This window comes from Schistocerca serialis, chromosome 5 (assembly GCF_023864345.2).
Source record: "Schistocerca serialis cubense isolate TAMUIC-IGC-003099 chromosome 5, iqSchSeri2.2, whole genome shotgun sequence".
Classification (NCBI taxonomy): domain Eukaryota; kingdom Metazoa; phylum Arthropoda; class Insecta; order Orthoptera; family Acrididae; genus Schistocerca; species Schistocerca serialis.
The window spans coordinates 714,695,710-714,709,587 of NC_064642.1; the positions used below are offsets into that span (position 1 = coordinate 714,695,710).

At 45.1% G+C, this 13,878-nt stretch overlaps 1 protein-coding gene and 1 pseudogene across 1 annotated transcript in view; one reads left to right on the forward strand and one right to left on the reverse strand.

Annotated features, from left to right (window-relative positions):
- The window catches only part of LOC126482191 (uncharacterized), a 356,492-nt gene that overhangs the window by 271,496 nt on the left and 71,118 nt on the right, over nt 1–13,878 (forward strand). The window lies entirely within an intron of this gene.
- Nucleotides 3,921–4,038, reverse strand: LOC126482757 (5S ribosomal RNA; annotated as a pseudogene).

The following is a 13,878-nucleotide window of genomic DNA, read 5'->3' on the forward strand; positions in this document are numbered from 1 at the left end:
ACCTTTATGGAGCCACCACCATCTTGCAGTGTGCCTAATTAACAACTTGGGTCTATGGTTTCGTGTGGTGTGCGCTTCTCTCGAACGCTACCATCAGCTCTTACCACCTGAAATCGGGACTCGTCTGACTAGGCCATGGTTTTTCAGTCGTCTTGGGTCCAACCGCTAATGTTTCAATCCCAGGAAGACGCTGAAAGCATTATCGTGCTGTTATCAAATGCACTCGCGTCGGTCGTCTGCTGCCATAGTCCATTAACACCAAATTTCGCCACACTGTTCTAAAGGATATGTTCGTCGTATGTTCCATATTGATTTCTGCGGTTGTTTCACGAGGCGTTGCTTGTCTGTTAGAACTAACAACTACCCAAACCTAGTTGCTCTCAGTCGCTAAGTGGAGACCATCGGCTAATGCGTTGTCCGTGGTGAGAGGTAGTTTCTGAAATTTGGTATTCTCGGCGCACTCGTGACACTGTAGACCTCTGAATGTTGAATTCCCTAACAATTTCCAAACTGGAATGTCCCAAGCGTCTAGGTTCAATTACCATTCCGCATTCAAAGTCTTTTAATGCCCAACCTACGTCCATAATCACTTCGGAAACCTTTTCACATGAATCACCTGCGTACAAATGACAGTTCCACCACAGCACTGTCTTTTTATGCTTTGTGCGAGCAGCGGTGGCTGACAGAACGTCATCCAGCGACGAAATCTGTACATATGCTGCAGCTACTGTGTTATCAGGGACAATGGAACCGTCTGCTCGCAGCAGGACTAACAACACACGTGAATCTGGCCAGGCTACCATTGACACCACGACACCGCCAATCATGGCCACTCTGCTGCCTCTAAAGAGTTGACTGGTAATTGGCTTCAAATGGTTCAAATGGCTCTGAGCACTATGCGACTTAACATCTGAGGTCATCAGTCGCCTAGAACTTAGAACTAATTAAACCTAACTAACCTAAGGACATCACACACATCCATGCCCGAGGCAGGATTCGAACCTGCGACCGTAGCGGTCGCGCGGTTCCAGACTGTAGCGCCTAGAACCGCTCGGCCACTACGGCCGGCGACTGGAAATTGGAATGGCGGTGAGAATAGGTTCCGTATGGTCCGGGTATATGCCAGTGATGGACGTACACGAGATTGAGGTAGACCTGGTGAGCTCCTTGTTCTAGAGTGCTTTCTTCCTTCCCAGGCTTCGTTGTTGGAAGACCATCAGTAACAGCTCGCTGTCAGATTTGGTATTTCTGAAGGGCCAAGTAACCAGTACTCACTAGTCTGCACGGGCTGTTATCCTCTTGCTACTGGCATTTCTTCGACGGGAAGGTGGTGTGCTTTTTCAGCAGGGCAGAGCTTGTCCACATACCGCTGCTGCTCTTCGAGGTATACAACTGAAGTATTCCTCACTCGGAGTACTTTCACAAGATCGCAAGTAGACGTAATTAAACTTTAATTATTTGAACAAGTAAACTTCGTAAGAGAACAGTCAGATATTCCTGATGCAGTAAAACAAAAGAAAACAAGCGTTCTCCAGAAATCCTTCTCAGTAACCGGAAGGAAAAGTACGTCACAAGAAGTTGTTCTTCAACGAAACGATAACAGGTTTATGAGAGCGTAGATTACGTTCTCTTGACCAACGAAAAGTCTATCTTCAAACCAAAGTACGTACTGAAAGTCCTATCTCACGAGTGCACGACTTGTCCATGGCGCGTGACACCAAGGTTCGGAGCACCGGTCGCAGGAGCGCAGCCGTCCGGGTGGCGAAGACGACGTGCGATCCAAACGGTGATGGTACATCAGACGCTGGCTACCGATGGCGGAACTGGCTCTAGCCGGCTCTGCGCGGCCAGAAATGCTCGCGTGGCGGAAAGTTACCATTTTCCTACTGGCTACCGAAGTTGCGGCGGATGCAGCAAGAGGTGCATCTCTGGAGAGACCTCTGCTGCTATCTTCTGCGTTCTCTCGCTGGTTGCTGGGAGGCCCTCTGTAGGCTGAGCCGATACGATAACCCGCTCAGTACAGATGCGTTGCGGGTTGGCGGCATCGAAGGCGAAGCCGAGAGAGACGCCAACAACAACTGCTCTGGTCACGCGTGGTACATGATGAAGCGAGAACTTGAGAACCACGGTCTAATTGCAACAAAAGGCGCAAAAGTTGCTTGGGACAATCAGTTGCAGCATGCCGTAAGATGTATCTCTATGATCGTTTGCATGCGAGGATACGCGGCTGCATTGCCATCTTAGAGGAGTACAATACGTAATGACGCGCCTCTTTTAGTTAGCATCCTTTACTGTGACGTGTGTGTTTAATTTGGTCTGTGTTTATCATATATTTACACAATGATTAAGTACTTGTCAACTCATTTGTCAATAAAATGACCTTGCCGGCCGGTGTGGCCAAGCGGTTCTAGGCGCGTCAATCTGGAACCGCGCGACCGCTACGGTCGCAGGTTCGAATCCTGCCTCGGGAATGGATGTGTGTGATGTCCTTAGGTTAGTTAGGTTTAAGTGGTTCTAAGTTCTAGGGGACTGATGACCTCTGATGTTAAGTCCCATAGTGCTCAGAGCCATTTGAACCATTTTGAAAATGACCTTGTCCTTGGGGTGTTGCATTTTGTTTCCCACATTTTACTTACAAGATAAAGCGAGATTGTTGCATTTTCTTTCCCACATTGTAGTTACAATATAAAATGTGTGTGTACCCTCAATGACATGTGACGCTGGAACACGGAGGTGCTGTTGGTACCAGTCAGCAACTGCTGAAGAGCATGTGGATGCTGTGGGTTATAAGGGGAAAGACCCACCCACCGTTCCACACGTGACCGATAGAGTAAGCCAATGAGAGAAAAACTTGCCAAAACGCTTTTGTACTATAGGAAAAAACACGTTACATTTGCAAATGTACTACAGTGTTGATTATGATATAGAAGTACGTTTGATATATTTAAAAGAACACTAAAAACTTTAAAGACCGGTAGTAGCGGCTCGAATGTAAGGGATGTGCCCTCTGTGTGCGTTACACAGAACACTACATCTGTACATCTTGCCAAAGAGTCTAACATAGGAGATACAAACAGCCAAGAAGAGATACATAGTATTTACTTGCATGTCTGGATGAACAGACGTTGTTGAAGATAGACAGCTGTCCGTAATTACTACGAAATAAATTCGCTGAATGCACATAACTTGTCTTCAGCTGTGTTTGGTATATACTCGTATGTACTACCTGCTGGTGACATATGAAGGGCTCGGATGGCGTACACGGATAAGACCACTGCATGCGATAAGCGGGAAATCCAGGCTAGAGTTCCGATATAAATTTTCACATGTCATCAACAAGTAGTACATCTATACCTAACACAGCTGAAGCCAGGTTGTTCGCATTTAGCGCATTTATTTCGAAGCATAGATAGGTAAAGCAGGACACACGGTTGCCATAGGGACGCACACCTGCTTCTCCTGACGTCCCAGCGACAACACGCCCCTGCGGCTATCCAGCAGAACGACGGGACACGCTTCCTTTTTTGGTAATTTTTTAGCTCATTGTTTTACTCTACTAGCTACATGTGGAAAGGTGCAGGGAGCTTTCCCCTTATGACACCTAGCATCTATATGACTGCAGCAGTCGTCGACTGATACTTTTTGCTACGTGTAGCAGCTTCCTTTTCCAGCGCCACAGGTTACCAAGGGTATATATGCATTTTATCTTCTAACTACACTCCGTCTTCAGGCCACGAGTGGCATACCGATACCATCCGACCGCCGTGTCATCCTCAGTTGAGGATGCGGATAGGAGGGACGTGGGGTCAGTACACCGCTCTCGCGGTCGTTATGATGGTATTCTTGACCGAAGCCACTACTATTTATTCGGTCGAGTAGTTCCTGAATTGGCATCACGAGGCTGAGTGCACCCCGAAAAATGGCAACAGCGCATAGTTTCCCGGATGGTCTCCCATCCAAATGCCGTCCACGCCCGACAGCGCTTAACTTCGGTGATCTCACGGGAACCGTTGTATCCACCGCGGCAAGGCCGTTGCCCTATCTTGTAACTACACTGCAGTAAATGTTTGTATCATTCTTGACCCACCGAGTTAATTTCATAGTTAATGGTCTGAAGACCTTCTTATCTGACAAACTTGTTACCAGAATATTAAGCACTAGTTTGTATCTAGACTAACGGTTTTTGTACTACGTAAGAAGATAGCTATCGTTCCGAGTGACTTCAAGAATCAAGAACATTTGTGTTAACTAGAACTATAGCTCATAGTCCTGCCAGTGGCAGCTGTTAACCACATATTGTGGATTATTTCGAAAACTGTTCGTTTGCGGACCCATGTCTCCTATAACGTTTTTACTTGTATTATCTTGTGCTTTCACCAGTGTCAGTTTTCGCTAATACTTATGATAAACCCTGTCTATCATATGTACGTCTGGCGATTGGCGGCTGACGCTACAGATCAGACTTTATGAGTAATTATAGTACAGAATTACATCACCAGTTACAGTTACATTCTCAGCAAGTACACCAAGTCCTTTCATCCATTCATGTATATTTTCATCATTACTAACTTTACGACAGGAGCGGGTATACAATGTAAAAGGCACATTACTGTATACATAACTGTAACTGGTGATGTAACCCTGTACTATAATTACTAATAAAGTCTGATCTGTAGCGTCAGCCGACAATCGCTAGACGTACATCTGATGAACGGGGGCTCAAGGATGCAACAATTTTAAAAAAATCGAAAACATAGTGCCGCGTTGGCCGCTGAGCGCCTGTCTAGGCGCGCACGAAGCCATCTCCAAGTGTGACGTTTTCTTCCCATTGAGAACAGCCGAACCAGTGGCCGTTTGCAAGCGCCTACGTGCGCTGCAAGGTGTCTCCTTTCAGGAGTAGAGACGTAGCGAAGCGAGCAGAACGCGCGCCCTCCGCCACCAGAGATAATGCACGGCTGCCGGCGTGGCCAAGTGGACAGGGCGGTGGGAGGGAGCGAGGTCCAAGAACGGCCGCCCCCGGCGTGGTCTATCTGCCCCGGGACACCAGCCGTGTCTCCCTTTGCCGTTGCCTGGCCTCGCTAGCACTGGCTCACTAAGTTTCAGCCTCCCTTCTCTTTCTCCGATGAAAAATCCAATCTTCATCTCGCTGATGGTGCTGAATAAGGAGATGGTCATTTAGCAGCAAAATTAGATCTAATTTTCTGCTCACTTTGTCTGTTCTTAATTACCCTTACATTCATGTGCTTGTATCTTGGGGATGGGTGATATCTAACGTAACTATTAAAATAATGCTGTTACCTTTTCGTAGCTATTAACCCATTAGCTCTCGTGGTCGCCACTTGGAGATCACATACAAGGTGGGGCAAATAAAAGAAGCCTGGACGAGTGGATACGATCTGTAGTGAAACGCCCGCTGAACCCGCTGGGCAGAACAAGTGATTATGATTGTGGAAAGGACCAAATAAGGTTGGACTCGCATGCGGGAGGACGACGGTTCAATCCCGCGTTCGGCCATCCTGATTTAGGTTTTCCGTGATTTCCCTAAATCGCTCCAGGCAAATTCCGGGATGGTTCCTTTCAAAGGGCACGGCCGACTTCCTTCCCCATCCCTCCCTAATCTTATGAGATCGATGACCTCGCTGTCTGGTCTCCTTCCCCAAACAACCCAACCCACCAAATAAGGTTGGAATCAGTTTCATATTAAAATTGTAATTTTTTGTAATTTAGTAACACATTTACAACCAAAGCGGCACATTGCTGAACTTTTACAACTACGAGTTTCAAACTGCAAAACTTTCACGGCTGAAGGCCTCCAAACAAGAAATCTTAAAAATCAACAACGTAAATTTGAAGTGACTGAAAACAGGCAGTTACAATTACAAATGAAATTATATATATATATATATATATATATATATATATATATATATATATATATATATATATATATATATATATATATATATCAGCTAGTTTGAAAACCTCAAGGCAAGGGTGGATAAACAAACATAAACAAGATGCAATACAGACGGTTGAAGGCCCACAATAAAATTTTCAAGATTTTAAAATAAGGCCGCAATGTTTAAGCTTGAAAGGTAATTTTAAGAAAATGGTTCAAATGGCTCTGAGCACTATGGGACTTAACTTCTGAGGTCATAAGTCCCCTAGAACATAGAACTACTTAAACCTAACCAACCTAAGGACATCAGACACATCCATGCCCTAGGCAGGATTCGAACCTGCGACCGTAGCGGTCGCGTGGTTCCAGACCGAAGCGCCCATAACCGCTCGGCCACACCGGCCGTCTAAACTTACGTAAAACACAATAAAACCAAGGATTTTTCTTTTATCATTGGCTCTGATAGATTATAAACAGACAGACACCGGTGAGAAAGACGAAGAGACAACAGCACTCAGAAGCCTCCAGGTGGTCGGTCTGCCGTCGTTCACTTGGCGAGACAGGTGGTGAGCCCAACTACACTTGATCCGTCGGAACCTAACCGACGGACGGCCACAGACCGACCGACACACGACTTGCTTGCCACCAATCTGCACATGAGAATTCAAACACAAAATGTTACGGGCGTGATTATCCACAATCAAATATGCATATGTATTAAGCTGTCAAAACTGCACACCGTGTAGGACAGCGACAACAGGTGAGGAAAGGACACTGCCTGAAATTACGTTAGTGGCCAGGGCAGGTAACCGGAACACTAACGGCCACAAGGCAGAAAATCCCGCTGGTGCGCTTGAATTGTAGTCAACCAATAAAGTTAATTCCACCGCATGGCGCCTAAATTTCAGCAATACAAACACTCGGTGTTGCTCACAGGAAAATCTCCCCAACAGCGAACCGCCGAAACGAGCCACACAACATGAATGGACGTGGCTTGCGTACTTAAAACACCACTCAACTTTGACGTCCTGGGTCGGTGAACCATGAAGCTCGTAGCGATCGGACAGCTCCACACAAGCTCCGACACTGCGCAGGGACCGCCAGTGGACACAGCCGACTGCACCGCGCGGAGATAACTTCCCTGGGCCTCAGGAACCGACCGACTAGCCGCAAAATGCCGACAACATCTAAAATCGTCTTCAGTGGAAATAACACCAACTACACATACAACCTGACAAACACTTGCACGAAGACCTGAACGATACCAAACAGTAACTAAGCACACAGGAAGACAAATCGGGAGTCGATGTACACACACACACACACACACACACACACACACACACACACACACAGCCGACTCGAACGGTCGGCGAGAAAAAACGCGTCGTGCGGTAGGACGACCGACCGACGATCCACCAAGACCGTGGCCCGGCTCAAGTGATGCGTGGCGTCAATGGTCGGGCGAGCCATGTCGACGCAGACCTCACTGCTGCTCCAACCCGACTGCACTATTGCCGCATTATAACTCCCTGACTGGCGGGTCCGGACTGGGCTCCAGACGTCTTCCAACTGACTGGCAGACCCAAACTTGCGACCCGAACTCGCTTACGATAGACAACGACCGGGAAGTAATAGCAGTCGAGCAAAGATACTACGAGAGGGGATATATTGATACGCGCTGCTAGCGCTGCTCACGGTCAGGCAAAGTAGCAACTCTGTGACACCACTAATTTAAATTAACGTAGTGAGGTGGAAGTACCTTAAAAAGAGGGTGTAAAATACATGATGGCGGGGACATGAGCTACGCACTGCTCAGGTAGCATTAACGGAGGAGGAAAAGACCTACAGTTACTTCTAAAAGGCTGGAGCAACTGCCCATATAGCCGGCCGAACCTTGGAGCATATTTGCACAATCTTCACGCCTGACAGAGATGTTAGAAGAGGCCAGTCTGGTCGCGGCCCTAGCTGGCCACCCAGATCACCTGCCGGCCCAAGTGGCCGTGCGGTTAAAGGCGCTGCAGTCTGGAACCGCAAGGCCGCTACGGTCGCAGGTTCGAATCCTGCCTCGGGCATGGATGTTTGTGATGTCCTTAGGTTAGTTAGGTTTAACTAGTTCTAAGTTCTAGGGGACTAATGACCTCAGCAGTTGAGTCCCATAGTGCTCAGAGCCATTTGAACCATTTGAACCAGATCACCTGCTCTGTCAGTGTGCGACTACTTTGTGTGGGGAGCCCTCAGGTCTAAGGTATATCATAACAACCCTCCTAGTCTTCAAGAACTGCTGCAGAACAATTCGGATGAGACTGCAGTAATTCCAGCAGTCCAGCTTCGATCCATTTCAGCATCTTGCTGACCAGTGCCCAAAAGTGCGAAGAGATGAATGGTGGTCACTTTCAGCATCTGCTATAGTCAAGTTAGTACTGTATTTCTTTTCCTATGCTGTGTTTTTTTGTACCCCAGAACTCTGTTCTCCGGGTCACTTCTGTTTGCCCCGTCCTGTACTTTAACCCGCCCAGTAACACCATCTGTGTGTCAAGGAGAAAAGTCGGACTTTTACTACTTCCACAGGATGTGGTATGTAGCAGCACACCTAAATTGATCACGTCCGTGCATCGGGCTGAACGCAACTGCTGATTTTCCCGCTCCATTCGCCTCTTCTTATCACAAATGCATGAGCCTTGAAGGCCACATGTTGCAGATCGGGGCTAAGTTTGGGCATCGTGATTTTATCTTGATTGTTTATGAGTACTGATTAAGATAATAGCACTTTCTTCATATCATTATAATTGTCCTGAGCCACAGAAGTTGCTTTCTCCACATTGTGCTTCTGAGTACGACGTATTGTGTGTATTGCACTCTTTCAATTCCATTCTGCTATATTTGGAGGGGTAAATGATTGTATATACACGTTTCATATAAAAAAGAAGCTGCCTTCGTTCGTGGTGTTCTGTGGACTTATGCGTCTTTGTTTTTGCTTACGAATCTGTCTGCAAATTGCTCGATTTAAATACATTGTAAGCATATTGCGTTTATTCTATTTTATTTTTGTTTGCACCCGTTTTCTGTACTTTCTCCCGTTTAATTGAGAACTACATGACAGCAGGTTTTGACAATATCGATATTCATCTTTAGTACGTCTTGTCACGGAATGAGTATGTAATTCTGCTTTGAACGCTGTTGATTCTTGCCACTGAGTGCGATGCATTTCGCAGTGAGTTGCAGAGTACGGATGTAGATATAGACCAGTATGTTTCGTAGTTTTAGTGACTAGCGCATTCTTTCTTGCAAATTCTAAAAATGCAGCAGTACTTGCGAAAAAGTTTTCGTACGTTATTAACAGCACATTTTGTCAGAAGTCAATGAAGCTACGTGTGGCATCCATTAAATGCAATAGTACGAATAACGGATGGGAACAAATATAACGTACAATGCTTACCATGAGTTTAAATCGAGCAAACCGTACGTGGATTCCTAAGCAATAAAAATGGGCAAGAATCCACAGAATACCGTGCCACGAAACCAGCTATTGTTTTGTATGAAACGAGAATAAATATGAAGTCATTTACCCCGCCCAACACTTTTTGATGATCCAACATTGAAATCTGCAGCAATATGTGGAAGGGTTGCACTTCTGTCACGTTGAACGACGCTCTTCAGTGGCCGTTGGTCCCGTTCTTGCAGGATCTTTTTCCCATCGTAGCACTGTACGATATTTGATGTTTTATCGGATTCCTGATATTCACGGCACACTCGTGTAACGGTCGTACGGAAAAATGCCTACTTCATCGGTACCTCGGAGATGCTGTGCCCCATCCCTCGTCCGCCGACTATAAAACACGTTCAAATTCACTTAAACCTTGATAACCTGCCATCGTAGCAGCAGTAACCGCTCTAACAACTACGCCAGACACTTGTTGTCTTATATAGGCTTTGCCGGCGCAGAGCTGTATTCTGCCTGTTTACATAGCTCTGTATTTGAATACGCATGCGCTTATCAGTTTCTTTGGCGTTTTAGTGTATATTTTCTGATTTCTCACTCCCTACATATTCCCTATATCTTTAATAATTTAGGTTGTATATAATTTGTCCAGAGTATAGTTTACCCTGTGTACTCAAATATAGATACCTGTAAACAGGCAGAATACGGCGCTGCGATCGTCAGCGCCTATACTTCTATGTTAATTTGTTTCTTCCCCCATGAACCATGGACCTTGCCGTTGGTGGGGAGGCTTGCGTGCCTCAGCGATACAGATGGCCGTACCGTAGGTGCAACCACAACGGAGGGGTATCTGTTGAGAGGCCAGACAAACATGTGGTTCCTGAAGAGGGGCAGCAGCCTTTTCAGTAGTTGCAGGGGCAACAGTCTGGATGATTGACTGATCTGGCCTTGTAACATTAACCAAAACGGCCTTGCTGTGCTGGTACTGCGAACGGCTGAAAGCAAGGGGAAACTACAGCCGTAATTTTTCCCGAGGACATGCAGCTTTACTGTATGATTAAATGATGATGGCGTCCTCTTGGGTAAAATATTCCGGAGGTAAAATAGTCCCCCATTCGGATCTCCGGACGGGGACTACTCAAGAGGACGTCGTTATCAGGAGAAAGAAAACTGGCATTCTACGGATCGGAGCGTGGAATGTCAGATCCCTTAATCGGACAGGTCGGTTAGAAAATTTAAAAAGGGAAATGGATAGGTTAAAGTTAGATATAGTGGGAATTAGTGAAGTTCGGTGGCAGGAGGAACAAGACTTTTGGTCAGGTGATTACAGGGTTATAAATACAAAATCAAATAGGGGTAATGCAGGAGTAGGTTTAATAATGAATAAAAAAATAGGAGTGCGGGTTAGCTACTACAAACAGCATAGTGAACGCATTATTGTGGCCAAGATAGACACAAAGCCCATGCCTACTACAGTAGTACAAGTTTATATGCCAACTAGCTCTGCAGATGATGAAGAAATTGATGAAATGTATGACGAGATAAAAGAAATTATTCAGGTAGTGAAGGGAGACGAAAATTTAATAGTCATGGGTGACTGGAATTTGTCAGTAGGAAAAGGGAGAGAAGGAAACATAGTAGGTGAATATGGATTGGGGGGAAGAAATGAAAGAGGAAGCCGCCTTGTAGAATTTTGCACAGAGCATAACTTAATCATAGCTAACACTTGGTTCAAGAATCATAAAAGAAGGTTGTATACCTGGAAGAATCCTGGAGATACTAATAGGTATCAGATAGATTATATAATGGTAAGACAGAGATTTAGGAACCAGGTTTTAAATTGTAAGACATTTCCAGGGGCAGATGTGGATTCTGACCACAATCTATTGGTTATGAACTGCAGATTGAAACTGAAGAAACTGCAAAAAGGTGGGAATTTAAGGAGATGGGACCTGGATAAACTGAAAGAACCAGAGGTTGTAGAGAGTTTCAGGGAGAGCATAAGGGAACAATTGACAGGAATGGGGGAAAGAAATACAGTAGAAGAAGAATGGGTAGCTCTGAGGGATGAAGTAGTGAAGGCAGCAGAGGATCAAGTAGGTAAAAAGATGAGGGCTAATAGAAATCCTTGGGTAACAGAAGAAATATTGAATTTAATTGATGAAAGGAGAAAATATAAAAATGCAGTAAATGAAGCAGGCAAAAGGGAATACAAACGTCTCAAAAATGAGATCGACAGAAAGTGCAAAATGGCTAAGCAGGGATGGCTAGAGGACAAATGTAAGGATGTAGAGGCTTGTCTCACTAGGGGTAAGATAGATACTGCCTACAGGAAAATTAAAGAGACCTTCGGAGAGAAGAGAACCACTTGTATGAATATCAAGAGCTCAGATGGCAACCCAGTTCTAAGCAAAGAAGGGAAGGCAGAAAGGTGGAAGGAGTATATAGAGGGTTTATACAAGGGCGATGTACTTGAGGACAATATTATGGAAATGGAAGAGGATGTAGATGAAGATGAAATGGGAGATACGATACTGCGTGAAGAGTTTGACAGAGCACTGAAAGACCTGAGTCGAAACAAGGCCCCGGGAGTAGACAACATTCCATTAGAACTACTGATGGCCTTGGGAGAGCCAGTCATGACAAAACTCTACCATCTGGTGAGCAAGATGTATGAGACAGGCGAAATACCCACAGACTTCCAATCCCAAAGAAAGCAGGTGTTGACAGATGTGAAAATTACCGAACTATCAGTTTAATAAGTCACAGCTGCAAAATACTAACGCGAATTCTTTATAGACGAATAGAAAAACTGGTAGAAGCGGACCTTGGGGAAGATCAGTTTGGATTCCGTAGAAATGTTGGAACACGTGAGGCAATACTAACCTTACGACTTATCTTAGAAGAAAGATTAAGAAAAGGCAAACCTACGTTTCTAGCATTTGTAGACTTAGAGAAAGCTTTTGACAACGTTAACTGGAATACTCTCTTTCAAATTCTGAAGGTGGCAGGGGTAAAATACAGGGAGCGAAAGGCTATTTACAATTTGTACAGAAACCAGATGGCAGTTATAAGAGTCGAGGGGCATGAAAGGGAAGCAGCGGTTGGGAAAGGAGTGAGACAGGGTTGTAGCCTCTCCCCGATGTTATTCAATCTGTATATTGAGCAGGCAGTAAAGGAAACAAAAGAAAAATTCGGAGTAGGTATTAAAATTCATGGAGAAGAAGTAAAAACTTTGAGGTTCGCCGATGACATTGTAATTCTGTCAGAGACAGCAAAGGACTTGGAAGAGCAGTTGAACGGAATGGACAGTGTCTTGAAAGGAGGATATAAGATGAACATCAACAAAAGCAAAACGAGGATAATGGAATGTAGTCAAATTAAATCGGGTGATGCTGAGGGGATTAGATTAGGAAATGAGACACTTAAAGTAGTAAAGGAGTTTTGTTATTTAGGGAGTAAAATAACTGATGATGGTCGAAGTAGAGAGGATATAAAATGTAGACTGGCAATGGCAAGGAAATCGTTTCTGAAGAAGAGAAATTTGTTAACATGGAGTATGGATTTAAGTGTCAGGAAGTCGTTTCTGAAAGTATTTGTATGGAGTGTAGCCATGTATGGAAGTGAAACATGGACGATAACCAGTTTGGACAAGAAGAAAATAGAAGCTTTCGAAATGTGGTGCTACAGAAGAATGCTGAAGATAAGGTGGGTAGATCACGTAACTAATGAGGAGGTATTGAATAGGATTGGGGAGAAGAGAAGTTTGTGGCACAACTTGACTAGAAGAAGGGATCGGTTGGTAGGACATGTTTTGAGGCATCAAGGGATCGCAAATTTAGCATTGGAGGGCAGCGTGGAGGGTAGACATCGTAGAGGGAGACCAAGAGATCAATACACTAAGCAGATTCAGAAGGATGTAGGTTGCAGTAGGTACTGGGAGATGAAGAAGCTTGCACAGGATAGAGTAGCATGGAGAGCTGCATCAAACCAGTCTCAGGACTGAAGACCACAACAACAACAACATGATTTTCCACATTCGCAATAAATGCGAGAGACATTAGGTGTGTGAAACTCTTTGTTACCTTTCACAAAGGCAAAATTTTTTTAAATTTTTTCTTATTTTGCAAGTTTTCATTAGATGGACTAGATTCCTTTCATGGCTAAACTTCAGTGTATTCCTACGGGGCCTGCTTCAGCACATAATATGGACGTATTCTCTTTCCTTGCTTCTGCCATAATTACTAAATGGTCTCAGCACCTTCTTAGTGTGTACCTTCCTGCAGGGGTTTTTAGAGAAGCAACAAGCATGTGAATTTAGATTTTCTCGGCGAATCTCGATGATGAAGTCTTCTCGGGTTATCAGCTGAGTCAAGGCGTTGTCCTGCGGCAACATTTTAACACGTTTCCTACTTGTCATCTTCAGGCGAAGTGTCGTGTTCGTGTCCTGTCCGGTTCTTTATAGCAATTGGACCGCAGGCTCCTCTGTCTCGTCTGCGTCGGCAGCGCCAGTCACACGCTTCCGGAAGAGATGTTG